At 34.3% G+C, this 8,234-nt stretch overlaps 1 long non-coding RNA gene across 1 annotated transcript in view; it reads right to left on the reverse strand.

The window, feature by feature from the left end:
* LOC115031486 overlaps positions 1 to 5,462 on the reverse strand; it is an 85,304-nt gene extending 79,842 nt beyond the window's left edge. Inside the window, exon 1 of the long non-coding RNA XR_003837106.1 lies at positions 5,043 to 5,462. This is a non-coding gene — a long non-coding RNA (uncharacterized LOC115031486). The remainder of the gene's footprint in view (positions 1 to 5,042) is intronic.
* Between the last annotated feature and the right edge of the window lie 2,772 nt (positions 5,463 to 8,234).

Genomic DNA, 8,234 nt, shown 5'->3' on the forward strand with positions numbered 1-8,234 from the left:
TATATATATATATATATATATATATATATATATATATGAAAATGTGGGTACTAGATTAAAGGTTAACAACAGAGCTCTCACATATAGCCACTCAGTGACATCGAATTTAGTTTTCCATAAATAGTGAAAAAAGTTAAATCAAGTAGCACCAGCCTCAGGTTCAATGGAAATTCATCAACGAATAATTGGACTCCAGAGTTTTCTCACGTTTTCAGTGTACTTTTACATTGTTATTGTTTGGAGATTTTTTTGTTCCTTTTTGTTATGTTTCTTATTGTTTGTTTGTTTGTTTTTGATTGTTTATTTTGATTGTGGCTTCCTTTTCTGATTTTGAAGGGATTGTTTTCATTTGTATTTTTGTATTTTTTTTTTTTTGCCAAAGTGCTTAAAGTAGTGTGTAAAACAGGAGAGGATCTGAAAAACTTGGAGAGGTGTTATAATATAATTGAATAATTGATTAAAATATTGATTTAAATAATGAAAAATAAAATAACAAAAATATTTCAGTGTTAAAATATCTTTTGTAATTTAAAAACATGGCTAGTAATAAAAATATGATTAGATCTAAATGTGATGTAACAAACCTGTAGTATGTGAGAAAATATATAATTTTGATTTAATATTACAGAAGCAAACATAATTAAAATACAGTAATGAAGAGTTTTTTACAATACCACTAGCTAAGAGTGGTGATCTGCATATGTATTTATCTTCTCATGAAGCTGAGAGGACACATGGGTTCAGTAATGAACTTGAAGTCTCAGATGACAGCACAGTGAGACGCTGTATCAGACATATATAATATGCATTTAGCCAACACTGAGGTAAATGTAACATATGCATACTTTAAACTACAAATAAAATTATATATAGATAAATATTCCATAATCAAACTTAAAGTAAGTGCTGAGAGCGTTTGTAAAGAATGGTGTAGTTTAAAAAAATGTTCAACATCCTTAGTCACTAGGAAAATGCAAATCAAAAGGACACTAAAATTCAATCTTATACTGATCAAAATGCCCAAAATCAAAATTTCATGTGATAGCACATATTGGTAAAGACATATAGTAAGGAGAATATTCCTCCATTTATAGTGAGAGGCAAACTTTTACAACAACTTTGGAAATCAATTTTCAATTCCCTCAGGAAAATGGGACTAGGTCTACTGAAGACCCAGGTATACCACTTCTGGGCATATACACAAAAGATGCCACATTATACCACAGGAACTCTTGTCACCTACATTCTTACCACCTTTTTTCATAATAGAAAGAAACTGGAAATAAACTAATTGTCCCTTAATAGAAAAAATTGAATAAAGAAAATATGGTACATCTATACATTGGAACACTATTCTAATCTATTAAAAACAAAGACATCATGAATTTTGCAGGGACATGGATAGAATTGAGAATAAGGGTGTGAGTGGGTTAACCAAGAATGATATGTACACATTTATGAGTAGTCCTTAGCCATAAAATGCAGGAGGAATATGGTATAATCCACAGAACCAACAAAACTGGACAATAAGGAAGTCCAAAGCCAGGATGCACAAAATCTCACTCATAACTAGATATTCATCTGAGGTGGATAGAGAGACAGAACAGAATAGATTAGGAGGTGACAAGAAAACTATCGATGGTGATCATGTTTGGGATGAGGGGAGGTAAGAGAGGACTGGGAATAAGAATAGAAATAGGTGGAGGGGCATCTGATGACTAGATGGAAACATAGATTAGGAGAGGATACAGGTATTGTGGGAGGGTGACTTTAGATGAGAATCCTATCAGAGGGGTGTAAAGAGACTGAATTGACCACCTCCTATAGCAAAACAAGGCTTCTAGAGAATAGAATTGCAACAATTCACCTAAAAAGCATTCAACACAATATTTGTCATGCCTACAAATGTGCCAGGATGAAGATGGAGCAGAGAGTGTTGGAAGAGCCATCTGATGACTTCCCCAACTTGAGACCAATGCCATGTGAAAAGGACATCCTGACATTGCTACTGATACTCTGCTGTGCTGGCAGACAGAAAACTAACATAATTGTTTTATGAGAGGCTTCAACTACCTACTGATGGAAACTGACATATAAACCCAGAGTCAAACAACAGGTGAAGAATCCACAGAGTCTTGTGGAAGAGTGGGAGTTAAAAGTGAGCAATATACAGGTATAAAGGACACCACATGTAGACCCATAGAGTTAACAAACATGGGACCCTGTATACTCAGACCCTGGGCTACTAATTGGGGATTATGCAGGACCTGGACCAGAATCCTTATGCATTTGTTGAAAATGTGTGTTTAGTCTTCATGTGGATCGTCTATGAAATGGAATGGGGGCTGTGTTGTTCTTTTTTCCCTACCATTGGATTTCTACCCGCTACATGAACAATTTGGTTGTGCATCATTGGGAGAAGATGTTCCTAGACCAACAGGACTAGATGACTCATGGTGGGGTGATAGCCAAAGATGACTCTGATTTTCTTAAACAAATATGTGGGTGGTGGTAGGGAGTAATTTCTAAGTGTGGGAATAAGAAAGAAGAGGAATGGAGCCGTTATCACTTTTTAAAGTGAATAATAAAATAAAAATTAAATAAAGAATAATATACAGTTCTTCCAAGAAAGATACCATATGACACTTGAAAGAACAGGAGGATGCCTTAATCCATATGAAAATGAACTAGTAAATGAAGTATTTTCATATACATTATGAATAAATATAATAAAATTGTAAACAAAAACTTAGCAATTTCATTACATATAGGAAACAATATCTGAAATATTAACAAAAGTATCACATTCAAATCTTTCTCATTTAATTTTATTTTAGTTCTATGCAAAAGTTTGTTATGCTAACAGCATTAGATTTTTCCAATTATTTTTTCTGATATCTGTGTCAACAGTTAAAACTGTATGGTTTTTAATGGAGTTAGAAGTGTATGTAATGTTTTGATGATGGGGGTTTTGTATTGATCACCCATATAAATCACTCTACTATTAAAATAGGAAATCAGTTTAATTTCATATCCTAACCTCATTCATATACCAGAAACTAGGTTATAATCCAGTTGTATAAAAACAAGTTTTCAGTACTAACAGAACTAATTTGAAATAGCATTTTACTTGAATCTTTTAAAGGCTTTCATTATGAAATCTCTGGATGCAGAAGAAATTGTTAACAGAACAATTTCAAATAATTTAATAATGACCACAAACACATTTTTAAAACTACTAAAATTGACTTTAAATGTTCTAATTAATTGATTAGAATTTTAGTATTGTGACTAAGCTCCAAATTCAAAAATCTATTTAGACTATACTAATCCAAAGAACAGGTAATTTACAGTTGGGTCTCTGGCTAAACATTTTAAAATTCATAAGAAAATCCATGATAGTCAATTTTGAAAGAATATCCTGAAATCACAATTGAATGAAGATCTTGATATACACATTCTTTATTTGTAATAATTATAACTATGATATTCTCTACCCTTATATATTTAGATATATACTTCAATGTAATAAAATTTACTCCTCAAAATCCTGCAAATAAGCCGAGGGTAGTGGTCTGTGTCTTATAAATACTAACAAAAAGAGGGTTAAAATTGTGTGTATCTGTCTGAGTTTGAAGCCAACTCAACCTACTTATATGAGTGCTATGTCCTAGGCAACATAATAGTACTTTTCAAAAACATATTCTAATTCCATATCATGTGTGTGGAAGTATACATACATGTACTTGTTCCTTTTTTGTAGACGTGAGGTGTGTACACAGGTATGTAGTTGAAAGAGGTCAAGATTTCATATCTTTTCATTCAATTTCCTCCATATATTTTGAGACAGTATATCATTAAACTTAGATCACTATAATCTGAGATAAGTAATCTTAATTGACTAGCTAGCCCAAGCTGGGGTTACATATAAACAATGTCATGTCAATTTTTGTTGAGTTATACAAATGAAGGTTCAAAGGACCCAACACTAGTCTTTATGCTCAAATGCATGCATATTATAGAATAAATAAACTCCAATATTTTGTGATCTTATATAATTTAAAATATAAAAGTTACTAAGAAAATTAAGTCAATAATATCAGATCTTAGATGATGATAACCTCTGTATAGATATAGTATGTATAAATAAATTTGTATATAATTCTTCATATATATACATATATATGAATAAATTAGTACCCTATTTTTATGAAATGTAAACATATGTCACAACTACATGAATAAGTCTTTTGATTACAAAGATTACATATATGTAAATAAACTCATACATATATATGTATGTAATGTATACAATATATATATGTATTGAAGTGAATAAAAATGTAAATTCATTTTCCTGCTCAGATAATAAAATAATTAATTCAAAATGGTTCCCATAAAATGATGCTAAACTTAGAAAAAATTAAATTCCAAAATATCCTGTAAGCAACATTTTCTTGTCTTAAGTAAAATAATAACTTGTAATATATTTAGCCACAGAAGTAGTGATTGAAAATATATTCCAATTCGCATAATTAAATAAATTTGAAATAGTTATTATACATTAAAAATGTTAGTATGGGCCAAAAAAAAAAAAGCTCACGATTTTTGACAATGTTTACATAAGAGAGGTAGGGCATGGGGAAGAAATCCTGAACACAGGAGTGGTTAGCTTTCATACATCCCACAGGAGATGTGCTACACTTAGAACCTTGGCTTTTCCTCAGTTTTTCTATGCTGTTTCAGTTTTATTCATTCTCTCTCTCTCTCTCTCTCTCTCTCTCTCTCTCTCTCTCTCTCTCTCCCTCTGTCTTATGCATATTACTTCCACTGAGTACATGCACTCAATCCAATAACTACTACAGTCATGATAGTCAAAATAACCTACTAATTTTAACACAAATAGAAAATTTTGAGCTTGCTGTTACTAAGTGTAGACATCTGAAACAATAAAATAACAGATTTTAAAAGCATACAAATACCATGCTAGGTATATGTCATGCAAACCTACTGTAAATGTTAAAAAAAAAAAAGTGTCTTACCTACATGAGTAATTCTTTGAGTACAAATTTCTCCAAAGAAGCTATGCAAAAATAAAATAGAAAATAAAAATAAAAAAACAGATCAACATGTTAAGCCTTATGAAACCACAAATCTAAACAGTCTTAACATAGACTGTATGACTCTAACAGCCGTACTTCTAAGTGGAGAAGCAAATTTTTGAAACAATTTTCAAAAACAGCAACTGATTTAAGAAGGTACATTAGCATTTTAATTTACTATATATACTGTATGTGGTGTTTGTATGACTTTGAAGGCTTTCAATTATTTTATTAGAATTTCATGTTTGAGTATTATATTTACCAACATTTCTACCACATCAAACTCTTCCCGTAAATGTAGACACAATCACTCATTATTTCTTCTCCTCCTTCTTCTGGTGTTTCTGGTCTTCCTGTTCCTCTTGCTCTTCTTACTCTTCCTGCTCCTCCTGCTCCTCCTGTTGTTTCTCCTCCTACGCTGCTGCTGCTGCTGCTCCTGCTGCTGCTGCTGCTGCAGTTGCTGGCACTGCTGGCACTGCTGCTGCTGCTGCTGCTGCTGCTGCTGCTGCTGCTGCTGCTGGCACTGCTGCTGCTGCTGCTGCTGCTGCTGCTGCTGCTGGCACTGCTGCTGCTGCTCCTGCTGCCGCTGCCGTCTCTGCTGCTGCTGCCCCTGCTGGCCCTGCTGCCCCTGCTGGCCCTGCTGCCCCTGCTGCTGCTGCTCCTGCTGCTGCCGCAGCCGCTGCTGTTCTTGTTGCTGCTCCTGTCGTTCCTGCTGCTGCTGCCGCCGCCGTTGTTGTTGTTGCAGGCGCTTCCTCCTCCTCTGTAATTTAAATGTGAAATATAGTTAATAGGAATATCAGATTCTAAAACATCAAATATTTCACCATGCAACCATCACTTGTTTCTCTGCTCAGGATTCCAGATGGAGATCTATGAGCATTCCTAAAAAATCAGAAGATCTTTCCCCTTGATTTTCTTGTGCTTTGCAAATTGTATCTTGGGTATTCTAAGTTTCTGGGCTAATATTCACTTATCAGTGAGTGCATATCAAGTGACTTCTGTGATTGGGTTACCTTGCTAAGGATGATATCCTCCAGATATATCCATTTGCCCAAGAATTTCATAAATTCATTGTGTTTAATAGCTGAGTAGTACACCATTGTTTAAATGTACCACTATTTCTGTATCCATTCCTCTGTTGAGGGACATCTGGGTTTTTTCCAGCTTCTGGCACTACTCTTTAGAATAGGGAACAAAATACCCATGGAAGGAGTTACAGAGACAAAGTTTGGAGCTAAGACGAAAGGATGCACCATGCAGAGACTACCCCACCCGGGGATCCATCCCATAATCAGCCTCCAAACTCAGACACTATTTTATATGCCATCAAGATTTTTCTGAAAGGGCCCTGGTATAGCTGTCTCTTTTGATGCTATGCCAGTGCCTGGCAAATACAGAAGTGGATGCCCACAGTCATCTATAGGATGGAACACAGGGCCCCCAATGGAGGAGCTAGAGAAAGTACCCAAAGGAGCTGAAGGGGTCTGCCATCCTATAGGTGGATCAACAATATTAACTAACCAGTACCCCCCAGAGCTTGTGTCTCTAGCTGCATATGTAGCAGAAGATGGCCTAGTCGGCCATCATTGGGAACAGAGGCACCTTGGTCTTGCAAACTTTATAAGACACAGTACAGGGGAATGCCAGTGCCAAGAAGTGGGAGTGGGTAGATAGGGGAGCAGGGCAGGGGAAGGGTATAGGGAACTTTCAGGATAACATTTGAAATGTAAATAAAAAAAATATCTAATAATAAAAAGAGAAAGGCAGAAGATTGTGTCTCCTTTTAGGACATTATATTGGTTTATAGGTTTGACTTCATAGTCTAATCACTAGAAAACAATATACTTTTATTTTAGAAAATATAACAATAATTTCAAGGAAACAAAACTCAAAATGTAATATATGTAATACAAAAATTTAAATTTCACTTATAAAGGAAACACTTTGGCATAGTATGCACATGCAAAACTGATAAGTGGTTACCAGACAGGAGTTGTATGAAGTTTTCCATAAATTCAAATCTGATTCATCATGATGAAAATTAGTCATAGTTTATTCTCTGTTAATGTCCCTCTGTTTGTCTGTCTGTCTTTCTGTCTGTCTCTCTCTCTCTCTCTCTCTCTTTCATATATAGTCAGGCTATACATGATTATGAAAACTTGGTGAAGATAAACTTATATACATATATACTTATACATATAAACTTATATGATATATATGTGTGTGTGTGTGTATACCTATATGTATATATATATATATATATATATATATATATATATATATATATACATACATACATATACATGACATAGAAAAATATCCCACAAATTAACTGCATGCAGCTCACTGGTCCTTTCAAATTTTCTCAACCCTGCTTCAAATATAGTATGCCTGTATTCAGAACGTTGCTATTTGCTCACAATTCTCCGGGTTTCAAAATGAATTTTCTCGTAATTTCAAAATTCCCTATTACATTTTATTAAACAATCATTTGTACAAGTGTTCAAAATTAGATCAATTTGTACTTGTACAGACAGCAAATAATTGAAAGTACAACTTTTTTTATAGGGGGAGTTGTTCGAGACAGGGTTTCTCTGTATAGCTCTGGCTGTCCTGGAATTCACTTTGTAGCCAAGGCTGATCTCGAACTCAGAAATCTGCCTGCCTCTGCCTCCTGAGTGCTGGGATTAAAAGCGTGCACCACCACATCCAGCTAAAGTAGAACTTCTACAAGGATATGTTTATCAACATACTAACAGGGTATGTCTAAATTGAAGGGAGAGGGAACAGTTGCTTTGATCATAAAGATAGAAGGTTTCGTCTATGGTATGACCTACAGATATTTTCATATATTCTATATACAAATATGTTATCAGTGACTTTTTCACAACTGGAAAAGACCTCCTAGCATAGAGGAAATATTTGCGATAGATTTTAAAGTAAAAACATCGTGTGAGGAACAGGAGAAGAGTGATTCTAAATACTGCATATCACTCTTGAACAGAGGAATTAGGAAGCTGATCAGTATTGGTGCTCAGAATAATGAAGAATCACTTCATAGAATGACTTTTAACCTCTTCTGGACCTCATATTGCAAGACTTAATAGTTGTAACTAAAACCTGATGAACCTA

The sequence above is a fragment of the Mus caroli genome, chromosome 7 (assembly GCF_900094665.2).
Source record: "Mus caroli chromosome 7, CAROLI_EIJ_v1.1, whole genome shotgun sequence".
NCBI classification, from domain to species: domain Eukaryota; kingdom Metazoa; phylum Chordata; class Mammalia; order Rodentia; family Muridae; genus Mus; species Mus caroli.